The following is a 13,995-nucleotide window of genomic DNA, read 5'->3' as shown; positions in this document are numbered from 1 at the left end:
GGCTGGCGGGAAGGCTTCTCTCAAGGAAAAAGCTTCTCTTTACAAAATGGTGTCAGGAGTGGAATCAAGATGGGCATTGAAGAAACTCGTTATGGAGTCTGCTTTCAACATGGCAAGATTAGCCATTTAGGCAAGAACGGCAGAAGCCCAGGCCCAGCCTATCAGCAGCTCATTCGACCCAGGCTTTTCCCTGTAGACTTGCCAATCACCTGACTTTACCAGCCTCTCAGGGCATGCGCAGGCCCCACTGTTCGGACACGGAGCAGACTAAAGGTGGCATGGCCTGGGTGGTAAGAGGCCCCCAGGGGCAACTGGAGTCTGATCAGGAGTGTTCCTAGAGGCAAGATCACTCCAAGCCTTGGGAGTGTGGGAGGAGATGGCGATGGCCCTTGTTCACCAGGTCTGGGGTACCCTAGAAGAGTGTAAAGGGCGTACTAACCAGGCTGGAGGGTTGTGAGCTCTCTGAGACAGGAAGTACTTGAAGATGTCTCATGCATATTTCTCAGGAACAATTCTTTGGCAAAGATGGTCTGGACACTATGGGTTACATCTTCCCAAACGATTTTCTCAGGGTGGAGAGGAGGCTAATAGCCCATTTTAGAAATGGGTCCTGGGAGGTCAGGCCTGGTGTCTCAGGGCAGCCCCACCCCTCAAGAAGTGGAGACAGGGGGTTCTCTGTGAGTTTGTGGCCAGCTTGGGCTACATAGTTAAAACTTGTCTTGAAAAAGCAAAACAAACAACAAAACAAAAGAAAAAGCCACACTAGTGAGACAGCTCAGCTGGTAAAGGCAGCTGCTGCCCAGCTGTGGACCTGAGTTCAGTATCTGGGACGTGACGACGGAAGGAAAACAGCAGCAACTCTCAGGGATTGTTCTCTGACTTCCAAACGTCAGTCCACGCTGCCCCCAGAGGCAGGAGTGTGCGCGCGCACGCGCGCGCGCGCACGCACGCGCGCGCACACACACACACACACACACACACACGATTCTTAAAAAGTTCTTAGAAAAATGTTCTTTGCATTTATTTGAAAGTTTTTGATTTATTATTTTCCTTTTACGTGTATAAATGCTTGCCTACATGCATGTAAGTGTAGTTTGTGCATACCTGGTGTCTACAGAGGTCAGAATAGGGCATCCGGTCCCCTGGAACTAGAGTTACAGGTGACTGTGAACCACTATGTGGGTGCTGGGAACTGAACCCCAGTCCTTTGAAGTGCTCTTAACCACTGAACTGTCTCCCAGGCCCATGTCCTCAGCCTTTTGACTAAAACCAAAGGCAGTATTAGTTTTTACACTTATAACTACCCCTACTTTCCAAGCCCTTACTATGCTAGTTGCTGCTAATAGCCTTATATTTATTTATTGGAGCAATCTTCTGAGTTAGAAATTTTAAATTCTACCTTATAGATAGTTGTCACTTATCTGAAATTCCAGCACTAAGGAGATAGAGACAGGAGGATCAGAGGCTAGCCTGGGTACATGAGCCCTTGCACAGAGAGACACAGAAAGATGATTTGCCCTGGGGATACAAAGCAAGGTAAATAATATGTGTAGGATCTGAACCTTTTCTGGGACATTTCATTTGGTTTGAGACAGGGTCTTGCCAGGCTAGCCTCAAACTCTCGATCCTTTTGCCAAAGCATCCTTGTTGCTGAGGTTACAGGCATGAGCTACAATAGCCAGCTCCAAACCTGAATGTTCTAAACCCACAGCTCTTGGGGTGAGGTTATCTCTAGACCCTGTGCTTTCAAGCACACTGGTTAAATGACCTAGCTGGCACACTGTGGGGAACGTTCCTGTTTCCTGAAATTTGTGTTACTTGTATATCATTATACCATTAGGTTATTATTTAAATTATCTAATTAGGTTGGTCATTACTCAGCCTAATCCTAAATAATATTAGTGAACTAGCCACTGACGTGCTACAACTTTAAAACGAGAACATCCTTTAGCACGGAAACATCGTGCGCTTTAGCAAGCAATCATCTAGTGGGTATTACTCTGTAAGAACAGCCCCAGCGAGTCGGGCGTGGTGGTGCATGCCTTTAATCCCAGCACGCAGAAGTCAGAGGCAGGCGGATCTCTGTGAGTTCGAGACCAGCCTGGTCTACAAAAGCTAGTTCAAGGACAGCCTCCAAAGCTACAGAGAAACCCTGTCTCGAAAAACCAAAAAAAAAAAAAACCAGCCCCAGCACTCCAGCATTTTTTGTGTTAGTGTTAGCCTTGGAGAGACATGTGCAAGACTTAAAGGTTGTGTGTCTTGCAGAGTGGTGGTGGAGCATGAACAGGGATGGTGCACACCTTTAATTCCAGCACTCAGGAAGCAGAGGCAGGCAGATCTTTGTGAGTTCCAGGTCTACAGAGCTAGTTCTAGGACATCTAGGGCTATATACAGAGAAACCCTGTCTCGAAAAACCAAACACCAAAAAAAGAGGAAAACAAAAAGCAGGCTATGTGTTTATATAGATGGGAGCAAATGAGAGCCACTTCACCACCCACCCTAGGCAGTACTTCTTATTCTCAGAAGTAGGCTAGGGGTGATGCCCAGAGCCCCGACTGACGGGGTTTACCCCACTGAGGCACCTCTTCCCTCTTCTGAGGGAGAGTGTGCTGTGTCTTTCAGGGCCTGCTTAAATTACCCAATGAGGCAATGGGACTAAAGAAAAAGATCACATTCCAGAAGCAGGCAAGACGGTTGGTGCTCTAGCCTAGGGTCATCAGTGGGTCCTGAGAGGCTGTGGAGGGCAGTGTTTGCAAGGGTGGATGTGGATCAAGGGTCCCTGCCAAGGATGAAAGGAACTTCTGGCTAAATTTCCCCTTTTCCCATTGCCGTTCTTACCCCGTATTCCTTCCTGAATCCCAGCCCCACTTAGCAAAAACTAAAGAGAAACTTAGAATCCTGTGATCTGAAATTGTATGCCCAGCAGCCTTTAATACAGACAGGGAAAGAATAATTCCTAATTCCCTGCCTCACAGGAACAGAATAACCAAAGGAGGCAACTTACAGGAGGAGAAATGGATTTTGGCTCATAGTGACAGTCCTGGGGGCAGAGAAGGCATTGTCATAGGCAGCCAGGGGCCCAACACAGCAGTTTCTCAAGACTTGGAGGATCAAGAAGATCTCAGGCCTGAACCTGAAGATGACATCACCCTCAAGACCCACTCCCAGCATCAGATTCAGTTAGTAAGGCTACAGTCCTAGAGGGTTAGCAACCTCCGGGAAGAGATCACCAGCTGGGCACCAAATGTCGAACGCATGAGTCTGTGAGCCACACTCCTATCAAAGATAACAGAGATTATGAGCCACCACCCCCAACCCTCAAAGTTGTGTTTTATATGTTAAACTTTTGGGTTTCAGGCCTTTACTTTATGTGGCAAGTTAAATACAAACAGCCACACACATACATGTAGTATGGGGAATGGGCCCTTAGAAGCCTGGAGAAATCAGATTGGAAAGGGTTTCTGAGGACCAGCTGGTAATCAAATCTCTCTGGCCAGGCACACTGGCAGCAGAAGAGGGCTGTTGTCTGCTCCATATCTAGGCATCACCTGGGTTCATCCCTTGGGTTACTCTTTCAGTGCTAAGGTAGGAAAATAAATCTGGAGGAGGAGAAGGGGGAGGAGAGGGAAGAAGAAGAAAAAGAAGAAGAAGAAGAAGAAGAAGAAGAAGAAGAAGAAGAAGAAGAAGAAGAAGAAGAAGAAGAAGAAGAAGAAGAAGAAGAAGAAGAAGAAGAAGAAGAAGAAGAAGAAGAAGAAGAAGAAGAAGAAGAAGAAGAAGAAGAAGAAGAAGAAGAAGAAGAAGAAGAAGAAGAAGAAGAAGAAGAAGAAGAAGAAGAAAACGACGAGGGAGGTCTGTGACCAGTATTCCTACCCCACACACCGCTTCCCCCTCCTTCACTACCCCCATCTACCCCCACCTCCCCCCACAAAATTCGCAGTTCAGTTCGTGTGCACTTTCTAGTCTTCCTTTACTGTCTCCACCCGATTTCGTGGTCTGGTCAAGGCCTCCCCAAGCCTGCTTTTCAAAAGACTGAGCGCTCGCCGCTTCCCCTCCTCCCTGCCAGCCCGGCTGGAGTCCGCAGGCACGCCAGGCACACGTGGAATGCTGCCAGTCCCAGGAGATCCCGAGGGAGATAAAAAGCACATCTTTGACCACTTCTTTACCAAACAGACCCAAGATGTGTAATTAAAGGCCGCGGGACTCTGCTGGAAATAGGTTTAAACTTGAGGTAATCCCTTCTGGCACTTCCTCCTCCTAATAACCATCAACAGAAATCAAACAAATCCACCTGGCTCCAGTCGGTAAGTCTGTAACCAGCAAAGGTCACGGGAGGAGCGATAAGAACAAGAAAGCGGCCACAAACCGCGTTACTGGAAACACGTGTTGGGACGTGTTGGAAAGTGACTCCCGCCAGGCTAGCTCTGGGACAGCGACAAGGGGGAGCTGCGTTCCCTGCTTCTGCCTCTGCCTCGCAGCGTTCCTCCTAGACTTGACTTGGGTATGGGGCAAAGGTAGAGGTGAGACCATCGGTTGTTCGCAAAAGAAAAGCCTGCCACTACGGAACTGGGACGACAGGTTCACCTCTCTTTCAGCAGGAAACACCCCTGCAAACGGCCTGTGGAACCTGCCTCCAGTCTCCTCAGTGCTGCAGGTGCGGAAATCCAGGAACAAGGCACACTCGCGTGGGAAAGTGTTCTTCAGACTTTTAGACCGCGCTGTGCTGTTTTATTACCAATTGCAACATACCCGGCCAGCATGGCTTAAGCAACTCACGTCATTTTCTCACAGTTCAGGAAGCTGGGGAGTTCAAGGTGATTCCTCGTGAGGACTTCCCTTCTGCTTATCAACGGCAGGTCTTTGCTGGCAAAGAGAGATTCCGCTTTCTCTAAAGGTATCATTCAGTGTGTGCATCATTAAGCCCCTTACCTCCTCACGGGCTGTCTCTAAATGCAGTCACACCAGGTGGTTACAGCTTTCACTTGGGAATTTTAGGGGACACAATTCAGTGTGATTGCAGTGTGTGAAGGACAAGGGGGGACAGGACCGCCACGTGTGGGTGTTCAACTCACAGACAGTGGGGGCGGGGTCTGGGGAATCTCTCTGTCTACCACAAATTTGGGAGCTCCCAACACAATCCAGGAGCTCCTCGACTGAGCTTCTCTGATTGTGGTGGCCAGTGAGAGGGAGAGAACCCCGTTGTCACAGAGGTGACTGCAGCCTGCAGCTAGGCTTTTGCCTCTAGTGAGTCCCTCTGTCTTAGTTTTCACAAGAGATGGTGAGCACTTTTAAGCCAGAAATGTGGTTTTGGCCTCTGGCTCCCAATGAGTCTTACAGGATTCAGAATTTATGCTTGATGGTGCTTTTTTGTTTGTTTGTTTTTTCCAGACAGGGTTTCTCTATATTGTTTGGAGGCTGTTCTGGAACTCACTCTGTAGACCAGGCTGGCCTTGAACTCAGTGATCCGCCTGCCTCTGCCTCCCGAGTGCTGGGATTAAAGGCGAGTGCCACCAATGTCCAGCGTGACCTGTGTTTTTAAACTGACCAACTAGCCTGGAATCCCGTGGCCAGTTGGGGTGAGAGATATTTTGAAGATTATAGCCCCAAAGGCCCTTAAAGAAGAAAAAGTTAATTTTCAAGGACTGGTTAACTGAAGTTCTGTCTTCACTGAGCCTTGTCCAAAAGCTACTACCCATCAGCTGAGTCACCCTTGGACAGTAGCCTGCCCCCTCTGATCTGTTTCTCTAATCTTAAGAGACGGTAGCAGTGCTGACTTCCAAAGATCTGAAGAGCTTCAACTTTACTAAGTGCTTAGATATGCGCCTGCCTGCTTAGGGCCCGAGGGGCAAGAGTTCTATCCGTTCTGGCTTTTCCCAGAACCCCCTTCTCCATTCTGCAAGATGCTATAGACATCCAGGAGAGGGAGGCTAGAGAGATAGCTCAGAGCATTCACTGTTATTTCAGAGGACCTCAGTTCGGTTCCCCAGAGCTCACTTCAGGCCTGTAACTCCAGCTCCTGGGCAAACTGGAACAAGGTCCATGGCCTTCTTCTGGCCTCTACAGGCACTCACAGGTGACAGACACACATACATACATATAAATGAAAATAAAATAAAATCTAGGAAGGGGGGCTGGAGGGGTGGCTCAGTGGTTAAGAGCACTGGCTGCTCTTCCAGAGGACCTGAGTTCAATTCCCAGCAACCACATGGTGACTCATAGGTCTGTAGCTCCAGTTCCAGCAGATCTGGCATTCTCACGCAGACATACACGAAGGCAAAACATCAATGCATACAAAATAAAAATAAATAGGTCATTTAAAAATCTAGGAAAGGGATCAATCCTAGAAATGTAATACACAAGGGGTGTGTGTGTGTGTGTGTGTGTGTGTGTGTGTACGAGTGCACACGCATAAGACAGAGGCAAATGTTGGGTGTCTTTCTTCATTGAATTCCACCTTGTTTATTTTTTATTTTTTGAGTATGTATAGTGTTTGTCTGTAGAGACCCAGGAGCAAAGCCAGAGGAAGGCATCACAGAAGTCTCTCCCTGAACCTAAGAAGCTTGAATTTTTTTTTTCAACTAGGCTGACAATTAGCCTCAATTCACAGCAATCCTCCTGTCTCTACTCCCCACAGACTTGGAGCTATAGGCCCAAGCAAGACACTTCCAGCTGGGATCTGAACTCAGTTCTTCAGGGCTGTGCTCTTGGCAAATGCTCTCAACCACTGAGCCGCTCCTCCAGCCCTCCAAAGGAACCTTTAGAAGCCTTTCTGTCTCTCTCTTGATTAATTAAACATTGTGTGAATGTGTGTGTGTGCAGGCATGAGTGTGGAGTTCAGAGAACAATTTTGGAAGCCAGTTCTCTCCTTCTACCTTTAAGTGGGTTCCAGAGATCCTGATTCTCCCAGCTCTGCCTCCTGTTAGGGTGACTGACCAGTGCCGTCACGGGGAGCTTCTATTCACTTTTCTGTTCCTATTACTTTGCCTGGGATACCTCAGGTACCACATTAGTACATTTACGACTGGAATCAGTTATGCATGGTTATGTTTTGTTGGGACCTTTAAACAAAAAAAACCAAACTCTTAAACTCTTACAAGTGATGCGCAGTTTTCCTGAACATTTCATGTTCATGTCTGAGGAGTAAGAGAATGGTCCTCAATGACTCAGTTACAACATTTAAAAGCCTTTAATACTGTCAGACATCAAATCCACATCTGCATTCTTCAGTTTGTCCTCAAAGTGTCTCCTACATCGGATTTATTCAGGACCAGATATTGTGACTGGTGGTTGTAGCTTTTTTTTTTTTTTTTTTTTTTTTTTTTTTTGAGGCAGGGTTTCTCCGAGGCTTTTGGAGGCTGTCCTGGAACTAGCTCTTGTAGACCAGGCTGGCCTCGAACTCACAGAGATCCGCCTGCCTCTGTCTGCCTCCTGAGTGCTGGGACTAAAGGCGTGCGCCATCAACACCCGGCTGGTTGTAGTTTTTAAGGCACTTTTATTCTAGAACATCCCTGGCCCCCTTTCCCTCCTAAATGTTAAGAAGCTGGGCAGGCTGCCGGCTCCATGTGTGTCTGATTGTCTCCTGGTATCGGGTGTTTGACTACTCCTATCAGTCACCTGCATGCTGGGAAGCGGAAGTTAGGATTGCAGGCTTGATTACATTCTGGAGTGGTCACACCCACCCTTCCTGTAGCCTCCCATCCCATCAAGAGGACTATCTTGTTTGCCCTGAGGTTCAGATTGTGTCCAGGACAGAAACTGGTCTAGATAAGGACATCCAATCAGTGTCAAATTACCTATGTCATTTGTTCTACTGGCAATCAACACACAGTGTGTGTGTGTTGGGGGGGTGGGAGTGAGATGCTTTGGCACCACATGACTATCCGTTTCACCAAAGATAAGACTTAACCAATAGCATTTGAGTCCTAAGCATCTATTTCATTGGGGCTTCACAAAGGTGACCTCCTAATTGTTGGCCCTGCGGTGCTGTAATCTTGAATCTGTAAAGAAGACTGACCCTCTCCTGCTGCCCTGAAGTTCAGTGCTTGCGGGCAGGTTGGGATGAGGCTGAATTCCTGATTTCCCAAGGGAGGAGCCAGGGAAACTTCCGTCTTAAGGAGACAGAAGAATGAGTGTGACTGTGAGGCCCAGGTTCTCTGAAGGAAACCTCATTCCTCCACTTTCCCCTGAGATCACCCAACTTTTTGGAAACCCACCAGAGGGCCACACATGTGTACTAGAGTCCTTGCAAGGTCACGAGTGTACCCATCTGTGGCTGGCAGCCGCAGAGCCCCTGGAGCTATCCACCCAACAGGAAGGAACTGCGTTAAACACAGTTCCCTTCCTCCCCAGATACAAAGGGGCTTCATTCTTTTGGAATGGGTGGAGAGGAATAGAACTTTCACCCCAGGATTCTTCAACTTGGCTCTGTCTATGAAGGAACAAGCTCTCATCAGTCTCTTTCCAAATGGGCACATGTTTTCCAGTCTTCATTTTGTCCTGAATAACAACAGGCCAAAGGGTTATCTGTCCAACATTCACCTAATGGTAGCAAGCATCTCTGTGCGTTCGGTTTATAATCAGCTTACCCCAGGGGAGGCAACTTTAAGGAGCCCACTGTTAAGTTTGGGACAAGAACCGGTGTGTGCATTTAGGAAATGGAGTGGAAAACGTAAGTCCAGATAGACGTGTGGAAACAAACCCTAAACCCCTAACCTGTTCACTTATTGGTCTCCTGTTGTATATTGATCCCTTGTCCTAAAAGCCTCTGGGAAATGGATATATTGCCCTATATTTTAAGACACAGAAACTATCTAGCTTACCCAGAGACACACAGCTCTTAAATCCAGGCGTTCCATCTAGCACGGCACACTGCTCTCATAACACATGTTCTGTGAAACAGGAGTGTAGAGAAAGGAGGCTGTCATGGTTACTATGCACAAGGTTATTTTGCCCCCCCCATTTTACATGTAACTATTGAAACAATATTGTGTTAACTATGTATTAAATATATTGCATAATAAAGAAAATCTTTGTAGGAAAAGTATGCCTTATAACCACAACACCTTAATTTAATAAGTGCTTTTATTTTTTAAATATCTCCCTCAGATCTTTGCCCCTAGGCGTTGGTATTTCTGCATGGGCCTGATCAGCACAGATGCTGTTTCATGCTTTCTAGTTTGACTTTATATGCATTATAAATACTTTATGAAGCCTTTATATTTTCAGGGTTGCAGACTGAATAGTACTCTACCCAGTGGATAAAGTATATTTACTTAGCTAGTGTAACTCTTATGGTTCTTACCTAGACAGCTTTATTTTTTGTTATTTAAAAACAAACAAACAAACAAAAAAACGAGCTAGGCAGGAGATGTCGCACAACTTTAATCCCATCCCAGCACTTGGGAGGCTGATGCAGGCAGATCTCCCAGTTTGAGGCCCATGGGGGTCTGTCTGCTGACCCGCTTGCACTAGGAGCTTTTTGTTAAACACTTCTCATTCCCTCCTTTCAGCAACACCAGCAGCAAGTTCCTGTTTTCCGTCCATCCTTTGTCTAAATGCTAATTCCTGGTTTTGGCCACCCTTTACCGGAGGGCCCTGGGAATGTAGGCTTCTACCTGGGGATTTTCCACCATGCCTGCCTTTGGTATTTAAGGCTCTACCCTTGTAATAATAAACGGCATTCTCCTTGTAAGAATGAGCCGCTGTCCTTGTCTTTATTTTACATCCTTAGTACTGAGCGTTGTAAAGTATGGTAGCCCCATAGCCTCGAACACACCTGCAGCTCACTACAACAGAGAAACCCTGTCTCAAAAAAAAAAAAACAAAATGACAGCAACAATAAAACCAAAAGAAGAAGAAAAGTAAGATTCTCTATGGAATTTTCTTCTGAGCCTCTTGTGAGTTCCTAAGGAAAACTCCTAGGAGTCTACTGCTGACTCAAGAAGCAGAACATTCTGTGGTGCTTGGCATGTGTTGCTGAGGTGCTGTCTGAAAGGACCACACCATCAGGAGGAGGCCAAGGTCTTGTCAGTGCTGGGTGGTGTCCGGGCTCGTGTGTTGCCCTCTGCTCTGAATAGATGGAGTGTGTCCCTGTCAGGGCTTCATGGATGTGCTGTTGATTATCAAGAAGGTTGAGTTTTGCTCCATTTGTTTACAGCTTGGATTGCCTTTCCCGAGCCTTATCCCTTTCTTGTGTGGGGCCTTGGCCATCACGTGCATTCTGAGATGAATGTACATGTCACCTTTGTAGTCACGCATGAGTTTAATAAACAGGTAGTTTGTGAAGGAGTCAGGGAAACAAGAGGGGACACAGCAGCTCTTGGGGGAGGCCAGAGCCCACCCAAGGAGGGAATGGGAGCAGATCCCAGTTCCATTAGGGATCTGTGTGGAGATGGTGTCTGGCTGGTCCCGTGGCTCCTGTGGCTCCGGATGGAGGGACCAGCCTAAGAAGATTGCAAAGGAAAGAGCAGGAGGCCCCCAACCTCATCCTACTCCCTCTCTCTCTCCTGAGGTGCCCGACTCTGACCCCCACACCTGGTCCCCTATTGTGGGGTGATCCCAGGAAGTGAAGGGCTAAAGGCTTGTGCTGTTTGTTTTTTGTCATGCTTAAAGTCCCCACATGCACAAGTTTTCAATGTGTCTCTTCCCTGTGCCATAAAATCACTTATTTCCCAGACTGTTTATTTTTGGTTTAAGATTAATGTCCTTATGTTTAAAAAGGACTTAGCTCCTGGGACTACAGCATGGTGAGTAAAGCTTGAGATGCAAGCATGAGGACCTGAGTTCGGATCCCCAGTGCCCGTGTAAATGCTGATGCATTTGAAGCCTGTGAGCTTCAAGTTAAGGGAAAGACCCTGTCTCAGAAAACAAAGCAGAGGGGAACTGGCTTCAGGCCTCATGTGCATATACTCCTCCAATAATTCTTTTTAAAAAGGTCTTGGGAGCCGGGCTGAGGTGGCACATGCCTTTGATTCCAGCACTCGGGAGGCAGAGGCAGGCAGATGCCTGTGAGTTGGAGGCCAGCCTGGTCTTCTACAGATTGAGTTCCAGGACAGGCTCTGAAGCTCCAGAGAAACCTTGCCTTGAAACCCCCTCCCCCCCAAAAATTGGGCTACATAGATTTGGTGAAGCTGAAAAATCAAAGAAGTATCTATCTCCACCCCTCTCCGTCCTCTACAGTAGCCTGCAAGGTAAAAGACTTTTGGTCACCAGTGGCCATTTATCCCTGGTCACAAGGAGATGCAGAAATGACACAGTAGATTTCTGAACCATCACCCCAGGACAACAATCAACACAGGGGTGCAATCTACTCAGTTCACTCAATGCCAGGTGGAGGCAGGCTGGACCTGAGTCCTGCTGCCCTGAACCCACGAGCTGGCCTGAGGAACACCCCTCCCCCAGTAGAGGCAGAAGGGAGGGAGGAAGGGGAGTAGGAAGTCTGGGAGAAGCATGGTCTTTACCCTTCATCCTCTATCCCATCTCCCTAAAGGATGCTATGCAGAGGGCCTCTACCCCAGAGATCAGGGGCCACTGGCAAGACACCTGATGCTCAGTGAAGCAGGAGAGGCAGTTAAAAGCCTCTCAGGAGCTGTTAGAGTCACTCTGCAGACTGGGGTTCAGCCGCTTTACCCAGAGAGCGTCCCTTAGCGTGTGCCTTGTGCAGACTGCCCAAGGCAGAGAGCGGAGGATGTCAGGCAAAACTCACCCAATGTCATGACATCACGCATCTCTTAGTGTTGACTCAGGGAAGCAGGCTGCCAACTCTGAGAGAAGCGACTGTTTCTTCTGGGAAAGTTTGAACAGCAGCCCCTGGTATGAATCTCAGCTCTACACAATCTTGACTTTTGGAGCAGGTCCTCTGTCCTCAGCTCCACAGGTGCAAGGGCCAGACTTCCTAGTTGGCCCGGGGCAGGCCCAGGTATGCCTGGAACTGCTTTCATTTGACAAGGATCTCTGTCTGAACAATAAATGACAGCCACCCCTGCCTGTAGGCACACGTGAGACAGAAATATCTTGGAACCTGGGAAGCCTTTTGTCTGTTCTGTCACTGGATAAGCAAGACCATCACTCTGCCAGCCAGGGCGACTCTGGCACCTGCCTTAGTCCAAGAAGCCAGGGCAGTTGTGTCCCATTTCAGTAATAAAATTTACCCTTCATCTAGCTCCTCGTTTTGCTCAAACCCTCTGTTGAGAGATGAGAAGACAGACGCAGCTGGGCCTGCTGGGGAAATGACCTGTCCCCATGCCAGAAGCCTGTGGGGCTGGGAGTCAAGGGCCTTCTCCTGTCTCTCTCTCTGTCTCTCTCTGTCTGTCTCTGTCTCTGTCTCTGTCTCTCTCTCTCTCTCTCTCTCTCTCTTCCTTGGTTTTTCCAGACAAGGTTTCTCTGTATTATTTTGGAGGCTGTCCTGGAACTCACTCGGTAGACCAGGCTAGACTCCAATTCACAGAGATCCGCCTGCCTCTGCCTCCCGAGTGCTGGGATTAAAGGCATGAACCACCAATGCCTGGCCTCCTGGCTCTCTTGAGAGAGAGATTTTACTGTCTGTGGTGACCTCTCAGGGACACAGGGAAAGAAGTCAATGAGAGTGAGGGGCCAAAACAGGAATGTTATTTGGGCTGAGACGGTGCTGCTTGGCCTGTCTGTGGAGTGAGGGCCATGCCCACCCAGGACTGATGACTTTGAATTGCTTGGGTACCTTCCTGCTCAGGGCTGTCGGAATCTTCCCTGATTCTTTTCCTTCTGTTTCCATCCCATCCTAACCATCAGATGCTTCCCGAGGAGCAAAACAGGGCCAGCACGACTGTAAATTGGGACGACAGAGGGCTTACTTTCTCGTCTTTGCTGGGAGCCATAGGCATCTAATTACAGGTTCTGTCAAGTGTCAGCCTAGTCACTCTGCAAGGTGCTGAATGACCATGACAAGTCCTGATTCCTGCCTATGAGTGTGATCAGCTTTGGTCTGGTGTCTGAACTACAGGGGCTAGAAAGTGAGAGATGATTCTACCCTAGGCCCGGGAAGGACTGTAGAAGAGTCCAGAAAGGAACAGCCTTTAACTACACTGTGAAGGACAAAGAGGCCTGTACAAGAGGCCCAAGGAAGAGGCCCAGCAGATGCTGTAGGTGGGGCGGGGCTGGACAGGCAGCACAGTGGCAGCAAGCCCTCTGGAGTGGAGTGGCCGTGTGACTTCAAGCACTTTGTTTCCGGTCTGTCGTCCGCCATGTTTTTTGTACCCACATTATAAGACCGTGACACTAAAGACTGTAACTAGGCTGTCCTTCATACTACTCCAGAGGCACAGGTGATGTGCTGGGGCCCAGGTGTTGGAGTCCAGCTGGATCAGATATGAGTCAGCCAGCACGGTGTCTGCCATGTAAACGCTGAGCGTCCATTATTGGCCCTGTCACTACAAGGTCCCTGGAGTGACCACACACCGGGATCCCAGGCCAGGTCTGCTCTTATGATCCCATTTAGGAAGATACTATCTGGAGCAAGCAGCTGGTGGAGGGAAACATACACGGCTGCCTGGCTCCGGGCACCGCAGTCTCCTTCAGACAGTTGCATCAGTAAACAGTGTGGCTCTTGGCATCCGTAAATGCAGTTATTGATCACCTTTTATTCTACACTCATTTATTACAGCCTGCTGTGTGTCCGGTGCTGAGGCCACTGACTTAGTGAGAATGTGTAGATAAACGAAGAGGGAAGGGAGGACAAAAACTTCTTTTCTAAGTGAATTCTGTAAGATTGAAATGTTTTTGGAGGTCCCTATTAAACTGCCTTTTTGGGATCCGATACCTGGAAACTTTGCGGCGGGGACAACGATTCATTTGAGTCTCTTTCATCCTAGTGTAAGTGCTGAGACTCGCCACTGGGTGTACTTGGTCACATCTGTCCCTAAACAGTTGTTTATTACTTACCTGCTATGCTCTGCCACGGTGCTGTGCACTAGCTGTTTAAATGAGATTTGAACAGCACTTTCAGAGCAATGACAACTGTCTCCA

Source organism: Mesocricetus auratus, unplaced genomic scaffold (genome assembly GCF_017639785.1).
Source record: "Mesocricetus auratus isolate SY011 unplaced genomic scaffold, BCM_Maur_2.0 Super-Scaffold_6730, whole genome shotgun sequence".
NCBI lineage: Eukaryota > Metazoa > Chordata > Mammalia > Rodentia > Cricetidae > Mesocricetus > Mesocricetus auratus.
The sequence above is the reverse complement of the archived record's forward strand: the minus strand, read 5'-3'. Positions refer to the sequence as shown.